The following is a 14,749-nucleotide window of genomic DNA, read 5'->3' as shown; positions in this document are numbered from 1 at the left end:
AATCAAGGCAATCTCTGTCTCATGCCTCCATCTGAAAAGTTGGAGAAAATCTTATATGAATAAAAGAGTCTTTTAAAGAAATCCCTTATTCCGAGGTCACCGTAGCCACCAGATCCATTCTGTATCCAGATCAGTGGGCCGCTTCAGTCACCCGGATCCAGTCAGTATCCAGACAAGATGGTGGATCAACACCTAGAAAGGACCTCTATGGCCCTGAAACACAGCGGAGACCGGGACAACTAGATGAGCCCCAGATACAGATCCCCTGTAAAGACCTTGTCTTAGACGACCACCAGGACAAGACCACAGAAAACAGATGATTCTTCTGCACAGTCTGACTTTTCTGCAGCCTGGAGCTGATTTGCTGGTTTCTTCTGACCAGAGGAGAACTGTCTCCCCGACTGAGCCTGGTTTCTCACCGGGTTTTTTCTCCATTTTTTCACCGATCGAGTTTTGGTTCCTTGCCTCTGTCGCCTCTGGCAGGCATAGCTGGGGACACTTCATGTACAGCGATATCGTTGACTTGATTGAAAATTATTGCACAGATACTATTTAAACTGAACTTAGCTGAATGATGACATCATCGATTTCAATGACGAAATGCCTTTAACTGTCATTTTGCTTTATTGACGCACTGTGTTCCTAATTAATGTTGTTCAGTTGCATTGACACAATCCTTTTTGTTTAAAGCACTATTTAAAAAAAAAAAAAAAAAAAAAAAGAGTCCAAACAATGACCCCTGCAACGGGTAGTGTTCCAAATGTAATGCCACTTTAGCTAATGATGGGTCCATCCGGAATTTGACGGTGCTAGGGCTGTGTCAGCGTCAGAAAAAGCCATGCATTGTTCAGTTATGTCGGTGCAGTAGCGTCGGTTGGGGGAGAAACAGCAACATGCACAGCTCCTCGTTAGTATAGTGGACAGTATCTCCGCCTGTCACGCGGAAGACCGGGGTTCGATTCCCCGACGGGGAGAGCTACCTCTTTTCGGCTTCTGAACGATCCATCCAAAAGTTTTGGGAGGAGCCACAGGTCACAGAAGGAGTTCTGCTTCGACATCAGCCCGAGCCAAAGGACATGCGTTGGCCGGGAATCGAACCCGGGTCAACTGCTTGGAAGGCAGCTATGCTCACCACTATACCACCAACGCAATCATTAGTCAGCCACTTGCGCCGTCGTTAAGAAGGCTCGAAGTGCACGAGTCGCCGATAGGGCTAGAGGAGCTGATGAGATCTTTGTTTGGACCCGTCACTAAAGAGAGCCTTCCAGAGTTTGCTTCCCGTCACGTACAAGAAAGTGCTGCCTTCCCATGCCAGCTAAATAAACACTAAGTGCTGACAGCGCAAACGCAGAGAGTGCAAATACAGACGATGACCAGTGGCACGCCCTCCTGCAGCGTGTTGGCGGACGGCCAAATTGATTCTGCTATTGCATTTTGTTGTAGCTCTGTCCTCGGTCCACCAATAACCACAAGCCCAATCAAGGCAATCTCCTTCTCATGCCTCCATCTGAAAAGTTGGAGAAAATCTTATATGAATAAAAGAGTCTTTTAAAGAAATCCCTTATTCCGAGGTCACCGTAGCCACCAGATCCATTCTGTATCCAGATCAGTGGGCCGCTTCAGTCACCCGGATCCAGTCAGTATCCAGACAAGATGGTGGATCAACACCTAGAAAGGACCTCTATGGCCCTGAAACACAGCGGAGACCGGGACAACTAGATGAGCCCCAGATACAGATCCCCTGTAAAGACCTTGTCTTAGACGACCACCAGGACAAGACCACAGGAAACAGATGATTCTTCTGCACAGTCGAACTTTCCTGCAGCCTGGAGCTGATTTGCTGGTTTCTTCTGACCAGAGGAGAACTGTCTCCCCGACTGAGCCTGGTTTCTCACCGGGTTTTTTCTCCATTTTTTCACCGATCGAGTTTTGGTTCCTTGCCTCTGTCGCCTCTGGCAGGCATAGCTGGGGACACTTCATGTACAGCGATATCGTTGACTTGATTGAAAATTATTGCACAGATACTATTTAAACTGAACTTAGCTGAATGATGACATCATCGATTTCAATGACGAAATGCCTTTAACTGTCATTTTGCTTTATTGACGCACTGTGTTCCTAATTAATGTTGTTCAGTTGCATTGACACAATCCTTTTTGTTTAAAGCACTATTTAAAAAAAAAAAAAAAAAAAAAAAGAGTCCAAACAATGACCCCTGCAACGGGTAGTGTTCCAAATGTAATGCCACTTTAGCTAATGATGGGTCCATCCGGAATTTGACGGTGCTAGGGCTGTGTCAGCGTCAGAAAAAGCCATGCATTGTTCAGTTATGTCAGTGCAGTAGCGTCGGTTGGGGGAGAAACAGCAACATGCACAGCTCCTCGTTAGTATAGTGGACAGTATCTCCGCCTGTCACGTGGAAGACCGGGGTTCGATTCCCCGACGGGGAGAGCTACCTCTTTTCGGCTTCTGAACGATCCATCCAAAAGTTTTGGGAGGAGCCACAGGTCACAGAAGGAGGTCTGCTTCGACATCAGCCCGAGCCAAAGGACATGCGTTGGCCGGGAATCGAACCCGGGTCAACTATGCTCACCACTATACCACCAACGCAGTCAGCAGTCAGCCACTTGCGCCGTCGTTAAGAAGGCTCGAAGTGCACGAGTCGCCGATAGGGCTAGAGGAGCTGATGAGATCTTTGTTTGGACCCGTCACTAAAGAGAGCCTTCCAGAGTTTGCTTCCCGTCACGTACAAGAAAGTGCTGCCTTCCCATGCCAGCTAAATAAACACTAAGTGCTGACAGCGCAAACGCAGAGAGTGCAAATACAGACGATGACCAGTGGCACGCCCTCCTGCAGCGTGTTGGCGGACGGCCAAATTGATTCTGCTATTGCATTTTGTTGTAGCTCTGTCCTCGGTCCACCAATAACCACAAGCCCAATCAAGGCAATCTCCTTCTCATGCCTCCATCTGAAAAGTTGGAGAAAATCTTATATGAATAAAAGAGTCTTTTAAAGAAATCCCTTATTCCGAGGTCACCGTAGCCACCAGATCCATTCTGTATCCAGATCAGTGGGCCGCTTCAGTCACCCGGATCCAGTCAGTATCCAGACAAGATGGTGGATCAACACCTAGAAAGGACCTCTATGGCCCTGAAACACAGCGGAGACCGGGACAACTAGATGAGCCCCAGCTACAGATCCCCTGTAAAGACCTTGTCTTAGACGACCACCAGGACAAGACCACAGGAAACAGATGATTCTTCTGCACAGTCGAACTTTTCTGCAGCCTGGAGCTGATTTGCTGGTTTCTTCTGACCAGAGGAGAACTGTCTCCCCGACTGAGCCTGGTTTCTCACCGGGTTTTTTCTCCATTTTTTCACCGATCGAGTTTTGGTTCCTTGCCTCTGTCGCCTCTGGCAGGCATAGCTGGGGACACTTCATGTACAGCGATATCGTTGACTTGATTGAAAATTATTGCACAGATACTATTTAAACTGAACTTAGCTGAATGATGACATCATCGATTTCAATGACGAAATGCCTTTAACTGTCATTTTGCTTTATTGACGCACTGTGTTCCTAATTAATGTTGTTCAGTTGCATTGACACAATCCTTTTTGTTTAAAGCACTATTTAAAAAAAAAAAAAAAAAAAAAAAAGAGTCCAAACAATGACCCCTGCAACGGGTAGTGTTCCAAATGTAATGCCACTTTAGCTAATGATGGGTCCATCCGGAATTTGACGGTGCTAGGGCTGTGTCAGCGTCAGAAAAAGCCATGCATTGTTCAGTTATGTCGGTGCAGTAGCGTCGGTTGGGGGAGAAACAGCAACATGCACAGCTCCTCGTTAGTATAGTGGACAGTATCTCCGCCTGTCACGCGGAAGACCGTGGTTTGATTCCCCGACGGGGAGAGCTACCTCTTTTCGGCTTCTGAACGATCCATCCAAAAGTTTTGGGAGGAGCCACAGGTCACAGAAGGAGGTCTGCTTCGACATCAGCCCGAGCCAAAGGACATGCGTTGGCCGGGAATCGAACCCGGGTCAACTGCTTGGAAGGCAGCTATGCTCACCACTATACCACCAACGCAGTCAGCAGTCAGCCACTTGCGCCGTCGTTAAGAAGGCTCGGAGTGCACGAGTCGCCGATAGGGCTAGAGGAGCTGATGAGATCTTTGTTTGGACCCGTCACTAAAGAGAGCCTTCCAGAGTTTGCTTCCCGTCACGTACAAGAAAGTGCTGCCTTCCCATGCCAGCTAAATAAACACTAAGTGCTGACAGCGCAAACGCAGAGAGTGCAAATACAGACGATGACCAGTGGCACGCCCTCCTGCAGCGTGTTGGCGGACGGCCAAATTGATTCTGCTATTGCATTTTGTTGTAGCTCTGTCCTCGGTCCACCAATAACCACAAGCCCAATCAAGGCAATCTCTTTCTCATGCCTCCATCTGAAAAGTTGGAGAAAATCTTATATGAATAAAAGAGTCTTTTAAAGAAATCCCTTATTCCGAGGTCATCGTAGCCACCAGATCCATTCTGTATCCAGATCAGTGGGCCGCTTCAGTCACCCGGATCCAGTCAGTATCCAGACAAGATGGTGGATCAACACCTAGAAAGGACCTCTATGGCCCTGAAACACAGCGGAGACCGGGACAACTAGATGAGCCCCAGATACAGATCCCCTGTAAAGACCTTGTCTTAGACGACCACCAGGACAAGACCACAGGAAACAGATGATTCTTCTGCACAGTCTGACTTTTCTGCAGCCTGGAGCTGATTTGCTGGTTTCTTCTGACCAGAGGAGAACTGTCTCCCCGACTGAGCCTGGTTTCTCACCGGGTTTTTTCTCCATTTTTTCACCGATCGAGTTTTGGTTCCTTGCCTCTGTCGCCTCTGGCAGGCATAGCTGGGGACACTTCATGTACAGCGATATCGTTGACTTGATTGAAAATTATTGCACAGATACTATTTAAACTGAACTTAGCTGAATGATGACATCATCGATTTCAATGACGAAATGCCTTTAACTGTCATTTTGCTTTATTGACGCACTGTGTTCCTAATTAATGTTGTTCAGTTGCATTGACACAATCCTTTTTGTTTAAAGCACTATTTAAAAAAAAAAAAAAAAAAAAAAAGAGTCCAAACAATGACCCCTGCAACGGGTAGTGTTCCAAATGTAATGCCACTTTAGCTAATGATGGGTCCATCCGGAATTTGACGGTGCTAGGGCTGTGTCAGCGTCAGAAAAAGCCATGCATTGTTCAGTTATGTCGGTGCAGTAGCGTCGGTTGGGGGAGAAACAGCAACATGCACAGCTCCTCGTTAGTATAATGGACAGTATCTCCGCCTGTCACGCGGAAGACCGGGGTTCGATTCCCCGACGGGGAGAGCTACCTCTTTTCGGCTTCTGAACGATCCATCCAAAAGTTTTGGGAGGAGCCACAGGTCACAGAAGGAGTTCTGCTTCGACATCAGCCCGAGCCAAAGGACATGCGTTGGCCGGGAATCGAACCCGGGTCAACTGCTTGGAAGGCAGCTATGCTCACCACTATACCACCAACGCAGTCAGCAGTCAGCCACTTGCGCCGTCGTTAAGAAGGCTCGAAGTGCACGAGTCGCCGATAGGGCTAGAGGAGCTGATGAGATCTTTGTTTGGACCCGTCACTAAAGAGAGCCTTCCAGAGTTTGCTTCCCGTCACGTACAAGAAAGTGCTGCCTTCCCATGCCAGCTAAATAAACACTAAGTGCTGACAGCGCAAACGCAGAGAGTGCAAATACAGACGATGACCAGTGGCACGCCCTCCTGCAGCGTGTTGGCGGACGGCCAAATTGATTCTGCTATTGCATTTTGTTGTAGCTCTGTCCTCGGTCCACCAATAACCACAAGCCCAATCAAGGCAATCTCCTTCTCATGCCTCCATCTGAAAAGTTGGAGAAAATCTTATATGAATAAAAGAGTCTTTTAAAGAAATCCCTTATTCCGAGGTCACCGTAGCCACCAGATCCATTCTGTATCCAGATCAGTGGGCCGCTTCAGTCACCCGGATCCAGTCAGTATCCAGACAAGATGGTGGATCAACACCTAGAAAGGACCTCTATGGCCCTGAAACACAGCGGAGACCGGGACAACTAGATGAGCCCCAGATACAGATCCCCTGTAAAGACCTTGTCTTAGACGACCACCAGGACAAGACCACAGGAAACAGATGATTCTTCTGCACAGTCGAACTTTTCTGCAGCCTGGAGCTGATTTGCTGGTTTCTTCTGACCAGAGGAGAACTGTCTCCCCGACTGAGCCTGGTTTCTCACCGGGTTTTTTCTCCATTTTTTCACCGATCGAGTTTTGGTTCCTTGCCTCTGTCGCCTCTGGCAGGCATAGCTGGGGACACTTCATGTACAGCGATATCGTTGACTTGATTGAAAATTATTGCACAGATACTATTTAAACTGAACTTAGCTGAATGATGACATCATCGATTTCAATGACGAAATGCCTTTAACTGTCATTTTGCTTTATTGACGCACTGTGTTCCTAATTAATGTTGTTCAGTTGCATTGACACAATCCTTTTTGTTTAAAGCACTATTTAAAAAAAAAAAAAAAAAAAAAAAAAGAGTCCAAACAATGACCCCTGCAACGGGTAGTGTTCCAAATGTAATGCCACTTTAGCTAATGATGGGTCCATCCGGAATTTGACGGTGCTAGGGCTGTGTCAGCGTCAGAAAAAGCCATGCATTGTTCAGTTATGTCGGTGCAGTAGCGTCGGTTGGGGGAGAAACAGCAACATGCACAGCTCCTCGTTAGTATAGTGGACAGTATCTCCGCCTGTCACGCGGAAGACCGTGGTTCGATTCCCCGACGGGGAGAGCTACCTCTTTTCGGCTTCTGAACGATCCATCCAAAAGTTTTGGGAGGAGCCACAGGTCACAGAAGGAGGTCTGCTTCGACATCAGCCCGAGCCAAAGGACATGCGTTGGCCGGGAATCGAACCCGGGTCAACTGCTTGGAAGGCAGCTATGCTCACCACTATACCACCAACGCAGTCAGCAGTCAGCCACTTGCGCCGTCGTTAAGAAGGCTCGGAGTGCACGAGTCGCCGATAGGGCTAGAGGAGCTGATGAGATCTTTGTTTGGACCCGTCACTAAAGAGAGCCTTCCAGAGTTTGCTTCCCGTCACGTACAAGAAAGTGCTGCCTTCCCATGCCAGCTAAATAAACACTAAGTGCTGACAGCGCAAACGCAGAGAGTGCAAATACAGACGATGACCAGTGGCACGCCCTCCTGCAGCGTGTTGGCGGACGGCCAAATTGATTCTGCTATTGCATTTTGTTGTAGCTCTGTCCTCGGTCCACCAATAACCACAAGCCCAATCAAGGCAATCTCTTTCTCATGCCTCCATCTGAAAAGTTGGAGAAAATCTTATATGAATAAAAGAGTCTTTTAAAGAAATCCCTTATTCCGAGGTCATCGTAGCCACCAGATCCATTCTGTATCCAGATCAGTGGGCCGCTTCAGTCACCCGGATCCAGTCAGTATCCAGACAAGATGGTGGATCAACACCTAGAAAGGACCTCTATGGCCCTGAAACACAGCGGAGACCGGGACAACTAGATGAGCCCCAGATACAGATCCCCTGTAAAGACCTTGTCTTAGACGACCACCAGGACAAGACCACAGGAAACAGATGATTCTTCTGCACAGTCTGACTTTTCTGCAGCCTGGAGCTGATTTGCTGGTTTCTTCTGACCAGAGGAGAACTGTCTCCCCGACTGAGCCTGGTTTCTCACCGGGTTTTTTCTCCATTTTTTCACCGATCGAGTTTTGGTTCCTTGCCTCTGTCGCCTCTGGCAGGCATAGCTGGGGACACTTCATGTACAGCGATATCGTTGACTTGATTGAAAATTATTGCACAGATACTATTTAAACTGAACTTAGCTGAATGATGACATCATCGATTTCAATGACGAAATGCCTTTAACTGTCATTTTGCTTTATTGACGCACTGTGTTCCTAATTAATGTTGTTCAGTTGCATTGACACAATCCTTTTTGTTTAAAGCACTATTTAAAAAAAAAAAAAAAAAAAAAAAGAGTCCAAACAATGACCCCTGCAACGGGTAGTGTTCCAAATGTAATGCCACTTTAGCTAATGATGGGTCCATCCGGAATTTGACGGTGCTAGGGCTGTGTCAGCGTCAGAAAAAGCCATGCATTGTTCAGTTATGTCGGTGCAGTAGCGTCGGTTGGGGGAGAAACAGCAACATGCACAGCTCCTCGTTAGTATAATGGACAGTATCTCCGCCTGTCACGCGGAAGACCGGGGTTCGATTCCCCGACGGGGAGAGCTACCTCTTTTCGGCTTCTGAACGATCCATCCAAAAGTTTTGGGAGGAGCCACAGGTCACAGAAGGAGTTCTGCTTCGACATCAGCCCGAGCCAAAGGACATGCGTTGGCCGGGAATCGAACCCAGGTCAACTGCTTGGAAGGCAGCTATGCTCACCACTATACCACCAACGCAGTCAGCAGTCAGCCACTTGCGCCGTCGTTAAGAAGGCTCGAAGTGCACGAGTCGCCGATAGGGCTAGAGGAGCTGATGAGATCTTTGTTTGGACCCGTCACTAAAGAGAGCCTTCCAGAGTTTGCTTCCCGTCACGTACAAGAAAGTGCTGCCTTCCCATGCCAGCTAAATAAACACTAAGTGCTGACAGCGCAAACGCAGAGAGTGCAAATACAGACGATGACCAGTGGCACGCCCTCCTGCAGCGTGTTGGCGGACGGCCAAATTGATTCTGCTATTGCATTTTGTTGTAGCTCTGTCCTCGGTCCACCAATAACCACAAGCCCAATCAAGGCAATCTCCTTCTCATGCCTCCATCTGAAAAGTTGGAGAAAATCTTATATGAATAAAAGAGTCTTTTAAAGAAATCCCTTATTCCGAGGTCACCGTAGCCACCAGATCCATTCTGTATCCAGATCAGTGGGCCGCTTCAGTCACCCGGATCCAGTCAGTATCCAGACAAGATGGTGGATCAACACCTAGAAAGGACCTCTATGGCCCTGAAACACAGCGGAGACCGGGACAACTAGATGAGCCCCAGATACAGATCCCCTGTAAAGACCTTGTCTTAGACGACCACCAGGACAAGACCACAGGAAACAGATGATTCTTCTGCACAGTCGAACTTTTCTGCAGCCTGGAGCTGATTTGCTGGTTTCTTCTGACCAGAGGAGAACTGTCTCCCCGACTGAGCCTGGTTTCTCACCGGGTTTTTTCTCCATTTTTTCACCGATCGAGTTTTGGTTCCTTGCCTCTGTCGCCTCTGGCAGGCATAGCTGGGGACACTTCATGTACAGCGATATCGTTGACTTGATTGAAAATTATTGCACAGATACTATTTAAACTGAACTTAGCTGAATGATGACATCATCGATTTCAATGACGAAATGCCTTTAACTGTCATTTTGCTTTATTGACGCACTGTGTTCCTAATTAATGTTGTTCAGTTGCATTGACACAATCCTTTTTGTTTAAAGCACTATTTAAAAAAAAAAAAAAAAAAAAAAGAGTCCAAACAATGACCCCTGCAACGGGTAGTGTTCCAAATGTAATGCCACTTTAGCTAATGATGGGTCCATCCGGAATTTGACGGTGCTAGGGCTGTGTCAGCGTCAGAAAAAGCCATGCATTGTTCAGTTATGTCGGTGCAGTAGCGTCGGTTGGGGGAGAAACAGCAACATGCACAGCTCCTCGTTAGTATAGTGGACAGTATCTCCGCCTGTCACGCGGAAGACCGGGGTTCGATTCCCCGACGGGGAGAGCTACCTCTTTTCGGCTTCTGAACGATCCATCCAAAAGTTTTGGGAGGAGCCACAGGTCACAGAAGGAGTTCTGCTTCGACATCAGCCCGAGCCAAAGGACATGCGTTGGCCGGGAATCGAACCCGGGTCAACTGCTTGGAAGGCAGCTATGCTCACCACTATACCACCAACGCAGTCAGCAGTCAGCCACTTGCGCCGTCGTTAAGAAGGCTCGAAGTGCACGAGTCGCCGATAGGGCTAGAGGAGCTGATGAGATCTTTGTTTGGACCCGTCACTAAAGAGAGCCTTCCAGAGTTTGCTTCCCGTCACGTACAAGAAAGTGCTGCCTTCCCATGCCAGCTAAATAAACACTAAGTGCTGACAGCGCAAACGCAGAGAGTGCAAATACAGACGATGACCAGTGGCACGCCCTCCTGCAGCGTGTTGGCGGACGGCCAAATTGATTCTGCTATTGCATTTTGTTGTAGCTCTGTCCTCGGTCCACCAATAACCACAAGCCCAATCAAGGCAATCTCCTTCTCATGCCTCCATCTGAAAAGTTGGAGAAAATCTTATATGAATAAAAGAGTCTTTTAAAGAAATCCCTTATTCCGAGGTCACCGTAGCCACCAGATCCATTCTGTATCCAGATCAGTGGGCCGCTTCAGTCACCCGGATCCAGTCAGTATCCAGACAAGATGGTGGATCAACACCTAGAAAGGACCTCTATGGCCCTGAAACACAGCGGAGACCGGGACAACTAGATGAGCCCCAGATACAGATCCCCTGTAAAGACCTTGTCTTAGACGACCACCAGGACAAGACCACAGGAAACAGATGATTCTTCTGCACAGTCGAACTTTTCTGCAGCCTGGAGCTGATTTGCTGGTTTCTTCTGACCAGAGGAGAACTGTCTCCCCGACTGAGCCTGGTTTCTCACCGGGTTTTTTCTCCATTTTTTCACCGATCGAGTTTTGGTTCCTTGCCTCTGTCGCCTCTGGCAGGCATAGCTGGGGACACTTCATGTACAGCGATATCGTTGACTTGATTGAAAATTATTGCACAGATACTATTTAAACTGAACTTAGCTGAATGATGACATCATCGATTTCAATGACGAAATGCCTTTAACTGTCATTTTGCTTTATTGACGCACTGTGTTCCTAATTAATGTTGTTCAGTTGCATTGACACAATCCTTTTTGTTTAAAGCACTATTTAAAAAAAAAAAAAAAAAAAAAAAAAGAGTCCAAACAATGACCCCTGCAACGGGTAGTGTTCCAAATGTAATGCCACTTTAGCTAATGATGGGTCCATCCGGAATTTGACGGTGCTAGGGCTGTGTCAGCGTCAGAAAAAGCCATGCATTGTTCAGTTATGTCGGTGCAGTAGCGTCGGTTGGGGGAGAAACAGCAACATGCACAGCTCCTCGTTAGTATAGTGGACAGTATCTCCGCCTGTCACGCGGAAGACCGTGGTTCGATTCCCCGACGGGGAGAGCTACCTCTTTTCGGCTTCTGAACGATCCATCCAAAAGTTTTGGGAGGAGCCACAGGTCACAGAAGGAGGTCTGCTTCGACATCAGCCCGAGCCAAAGGACATGCGTTGGCCGGGAATCGAACCCGGGTCAACTGCTTGGAAGGCAGCTATGCTCACCACTATACCACCAACGCAGTCAGCAGTCAGCCACTTGCGCCGTCGTTAAGAAGGCTCGGAGTGCACGAGTCGCCGATAGGGCTAGAGGAGCTGATGAGATCTTTGTTTGGACCCGTCACTAAAGAGAGCCTTCCAGAGTTTGCTTCCCGTCACGTACAAGAAAGTGCTGCCTTCCCATGCCAGCTAAATAAACACTAAGTGCTGACAGCGCAAACGCAGAGAGTGCAAATACAGACGATGACCAGTGGCACGCCCTCCTGCAGCGTGTTGGCGGACGGCCAAATTGATTCTGCTATTGCATTTTGTTGTAGCTCTGTCCTCGGTCCACCAATAACCACAAGCCCAATCAAGGCAATCTCTTTCTCATGCCTCCATCTGAAAAGTTGGAGAAAATCTTATATGAATAAAAGAGTCTTTTAAAGAAATCCCTTATTCCGAGGTCATCGTAGCCACCAGATCCATTCTGTATCCAGATCAGTGGGCCGCTTCAGTCACCCGGATCCAGTCAGTATCCAGACAAGATGGTGGATCAACACCTAGAAAGGACCTCTATGGCCCTGAAACACAGCGGAGACCGGGACAACTAGATGAGCCCCAGATACAGATCCCCTGTAAAGACCTTGTCTTAGACGACCACCAGGACAAGACCACAGGAAACAGATGATTCTTCTGCACAGTCTGACTTTTCTGCAGCCTGGAGCTGATTTGCTGGTTTCTTCTGACCAGAGGAGAACTGTCTCCCCGACTGAGCCTGGTTTCTCACCGGGTTTTTTCTCCATTTTTTCACCGATCGAGTTTTGGTTCCTTGCCTCTGTCGCCTCTGGCAGGCATAGCTGGGGACACTTCATGTACAGCGATATCGTTGACTTGATTGAAAATTATTGCACAGATACTATTTAAACTGAACTTAGCTGAATGATGACATCATCGATTTCAATGACGAAATGCCTTTAACTGTCATTTTGCTTTATTGACGCACTGTGTTCCTAATTAATGTTGTTCAGTTGCATTGACACAATCCTTTTTGTTTAAAGCACTATTTAAAAAAAAAAAAAAAAAAAAAAAGAGTCCAAACAATGACCCCTGCAACGGGTAGTGTTCCAAATGTAATGCCACTTTAGCTAATGATGGGTCCATCCGGAATTTGACGGTGCTAGGGCTGTGTCAGCGTCAGAAAAAGCCATGCATTGTTCAGTTATGTCGGTGCAGTAGCGTCGGTTGGGGGAGAAACAGCAACATGCACAGCTCCTCGTTAGTATAATGGACAGTATCTCCGCCTGTCACGCGGAAGACCGGGGTTCGATTCCCCGACGGGGAGAGCTACCTCTTTTCGGCTTCTGAACGATCCATCCAAAAGTTTTGGGAGGAGCCACAGGTCACAGAAGGAGTTCTGCTTCGACATCAGCCCGAGCCAAAGGACATGCGTTGGCCGGGAATCGAACCCAGGTCAACTGCTTGGAAGGCAGCTATGCTCACCACTATACCACCAACGCAGTCAGCAGTCAGCCACTTGCGCCGTCGTTAAGAAGGCTCGAAGTGCACGAGTCGCCGATAGGGCTAGAGGAGCTGATGAGATCTTTGTTTGGACCCGTCACTAAAGAGAGCCTTCCAGAGTTTGCTTCCCGTCACGTACAAGAAAGTGCTGCCTTCCCATGCCAGCTAAATAAACACTAAGTGCTGACAGCGCAAACGCAGAGAGTGCAAATACAGACGATGACCAGTGGCACGCCCTCCTGCAGCGTGTTGGCGGACGGCCAAATTGATTCTGCTATTGCATTTTGTTGTAGCTCTGTCCTCGGTCCACCAATAACCACAAGCCCAATCAAGGCAATCTCCTTCTCATGCCTCCATCTGAAAAGTTGGAGAAAATCTTATATGAATAAAAGAGTCTTTTAAAGAAATCCCTTATTCCGAGGTCACCGTAGCCACCAGATCCATTCTGTATCCAGATCAGTGGGCCGCTTCAGTCACCCGGATCCAGTCAGTATCCAGACAAGATGGTGGATCAACACCTAGAAAGGACCTCTATGGCCCTGAAACACAGCGGAGACCGGGACAACTAGATGAGCCCCAGATACAGATCCCCTGTAAAGACCTTGTCTTAGACGACCACCAGGACAAGACCACAGGAAACAGATGATTCTTCTGCACAGTCGAACTTTTCTGCAGCCTGGAGCTGATTTGCTGGTTTCTTCTGACCAGAGGAGAACTGTCTCCCCGACTGAGCCTGGTTTCTCACCGGGTTTTTTCTCCATTTTTTCACCGATCGAGTTTTGGTTCCTTGCCTCTGTCGCCTCTGGCAGGCATAGCTGGGGACACTTCATGTACAGCGATATCGTTGACTTGATTGAAAATTATTGCACAGATACTATTTAAACTGAACTTAGCTGAATGATGACATCATCGATTTCAATGACGAAATGCCTTTAACTGTCATTTTGCTTTATTGACGCACTGTGTTCCTAATTAATGTTGTTCAGTTGCATTGACACAATCCTTTTTGTTTAAAGCACTATTTAAAAAAAAAAAAAAAAAAAAAAAAGAGTCCAAACAATGACCCCTGCAACGGGTAGTGTTCCAAATGTAATGCCACTTTAGCTAATGATGGGTCCATCCGGAATTTGACGGTGCTAGGGCTGTGTCAGCGTCAGAAAAAGCCATGCATTGTTCAGTTATGTCGGTGCAGTAGCGTCGGTTGGGGGAGAAACAGCAACATGCACAGCTCCTCGTTAGTATAGTGGACAGTATCTCCGCCTGTCACGCGGAAGACCGGGGTTCGATTCCCCGACGGGGAGAGCTACCTCTTTTCGGCTTCTGAACGATCCATCCAAAAGTTTTGGGAGGAGCCACAGGTCACAGAAGGAGTTCTGCTTCGACATCAGCCCGAGCCAAAGGACATGCGTTGGCCGGGAATCGAACCCGGGTCAACTGCTTGGAAGGCAGCTATGCTCACCACTATACCACCAACGCAGTCAGCAGTCAGCCACTTGCGCCGTCGTTAAGAAGGCTCGAAGTGCACGAGTCGCCGATAGGGCTAGAGGAGCTGATGAGATCTTTGTTTGGACCCGTCACTAAAGAGAGCCTTCCAGAGTTTGCTTCCCGTCACGTACAAGAAAGTGCTGCCTTCCCATGCCAGCTAAATAAACACTAAGTGCTGACAGCGCAAACGCAGAGAGTGCAAATACAGACGATGACCAGTGGCACGCCCTCCTGCAGCGTGTTGGCGGACGGCCAAATTGATTCTGCTATTGCATTTTGTTGTAGCTCTGTCCTCGGTCCACCAATAACCACAAGCC

The 14,749-nt window shown here is 48.0% G+C and overlaps 13 non-coding genes across 13 annotated transcripts; 6 read left to right on the top strand and 7 right to left on the bottom strand.

Moving 5' to 3' along the window:
- Positions 1–902: 902 nt before the first annotated feature.
- Positions 903–974, top strand: trnad-guc (transfer RNA aspartic acid (anticodon GUC)). Its single transcript has one exon. It is a non-coding gene; the product is annotated as a tRNA-Asp (tRNA).
- A 103-nt stretch (positions 975–1,077) lies between these two features.
- trnag-ucc (transfer RNA glycine (anticodon UCC)) lies at positions 1,078–1,149 on the bottom strand. Its single transcript has one exon. It is a non-coding gene; the product is annotated as a tRNA-Gly (tRNA).
- A 2,866-nt stretch (positions 1,150–4,015) lies between these two features.
- On the bottom strand, positions 4,016–4,087 carry trnag-ucc (transfer RNA glycine (anticodon UCC)). The gene has a single exon. It is a non-coding gene; the product is annotated as a tRNA-Gly (tRNA).
- Positions 4,088–5,316: 1,229 nt separating this feature from the next.
- On the top strand, positions 5,317–5,388 carry trnad-guc (transfer RNA aspartic acid (anticodon GUC)). Its single transcript has one exon. It is a non-coding gene; the product is annotated as a tRNA-Asp (tRNA).
- A 103-nt stretch (positions 5,389–5,491) lies between these two features.
- trnag-ucc (transfer RNA glycine (anticodon UCC)) lies at positions 5,492–5,563 on the bottom strand. The gene has a single exon. It is a non-coding gene; the product is annotated as a tRNA-Gly (tRNA).
- A 1,406-nt stretch (positions 5,564–6,969) lies between these two features.
- trnag-ucc (transfer RNA glycine (anticodon UCC)) lies at positions 6,970–7,041 on the bottom strand. The gene has a single exon. It is a non-coding gene; the product is annotated as a tRNA-Gly (tRNA).
- A 1,229-nt stretch (positions 7,042–8,270) lies between these two features.
- On the top strand, positions 8,271–8,342 carry trnad-guc (transfer RNA aspartic acid (anticodon GUC)). The gene has a single exon. It is a non-coding gene; the product is annotated as a tRNA-Asp (tRNA).
- A 1,403-nt stretch (positions 8,343–9,745) lies between these two features.
- On the top strand, positions 9,746–9,817 carry trnad-guc (transfer RNA aspartic acid (anticodon GUC)). The gene has a single exon. It is a non-coding gene; the product is annotated as a tRNA-Asp (tRNA).
- Positions 9,818–9,920: 103 nt separating this feature from the next.
- On the bottom strand, positions 9,921–9,992 carry trnag-ucc (transfer RNA glycine (anticodon UCC)). The gene has a single exon. It is a non-coding gene; the product is annotated as a tRNA-Gly (tRNA).
- Positions 9,993–11,398: 1,406 nt separating this feature from the next.
- trnag-ucc (transfer RNA glycine (anticodon UCC)) lies at positions 11,399–11,470 on the bottom strand. Its single transcript has one exon. It is a non-coding gene; the product is annotated as a tRNA-Gly (tRNA).
- Positions 11,471–12,699: 1,229 nt separating this feature from the next.
- trnad-guc (transfer RNA aspartic acid (anticodon GUC)) lies at positions 12,700–12,771 on the top strand. The gene has a single exon. It is a non-coding gene; the product is annotated as a tRNA-Asp (tRNA).
- Positions 12,772–14,176: 1,405 nt separating this feature from the next.
- Positions 14,177–14,248, top strand: trnad-guc (transfer RNA aspartic acid (anticodon GUC)). The gene has a single exon. It is a non-coding gene; the product is annotated as a tRNA-Asp (tRNA).
- A 103-nt stretch (positions 14,249–14,351) lies between these two features.
- On the bottom strand, positions 14,352–14,423 carry trnag-ucc (transfer RNA glycine (anticodon UCC)). Its single transcript has one exon. It is a non-coding gene; the product is annotated as a tRNA-Gly (tRNA).
- Positions 14,424–14,749: the final 326 nt, after the last annotated feature.

This window comes from Carassius carassius, chromosome 8 (assembly GCF_963082965.1).
Source record: "Carassius carassius chromosome 8, fCarCar2.1, whole genome shotgun sequence".
Lineage (NCBI taxonomy): Eukaryota > Metazoa > Chordata > Actinopteri > Cypriniformes > Cyprinidae > Carassius > Carassius carassius.
This window is presented reverse-complemented; position numbering and strand designations above follow the sequence as displayed.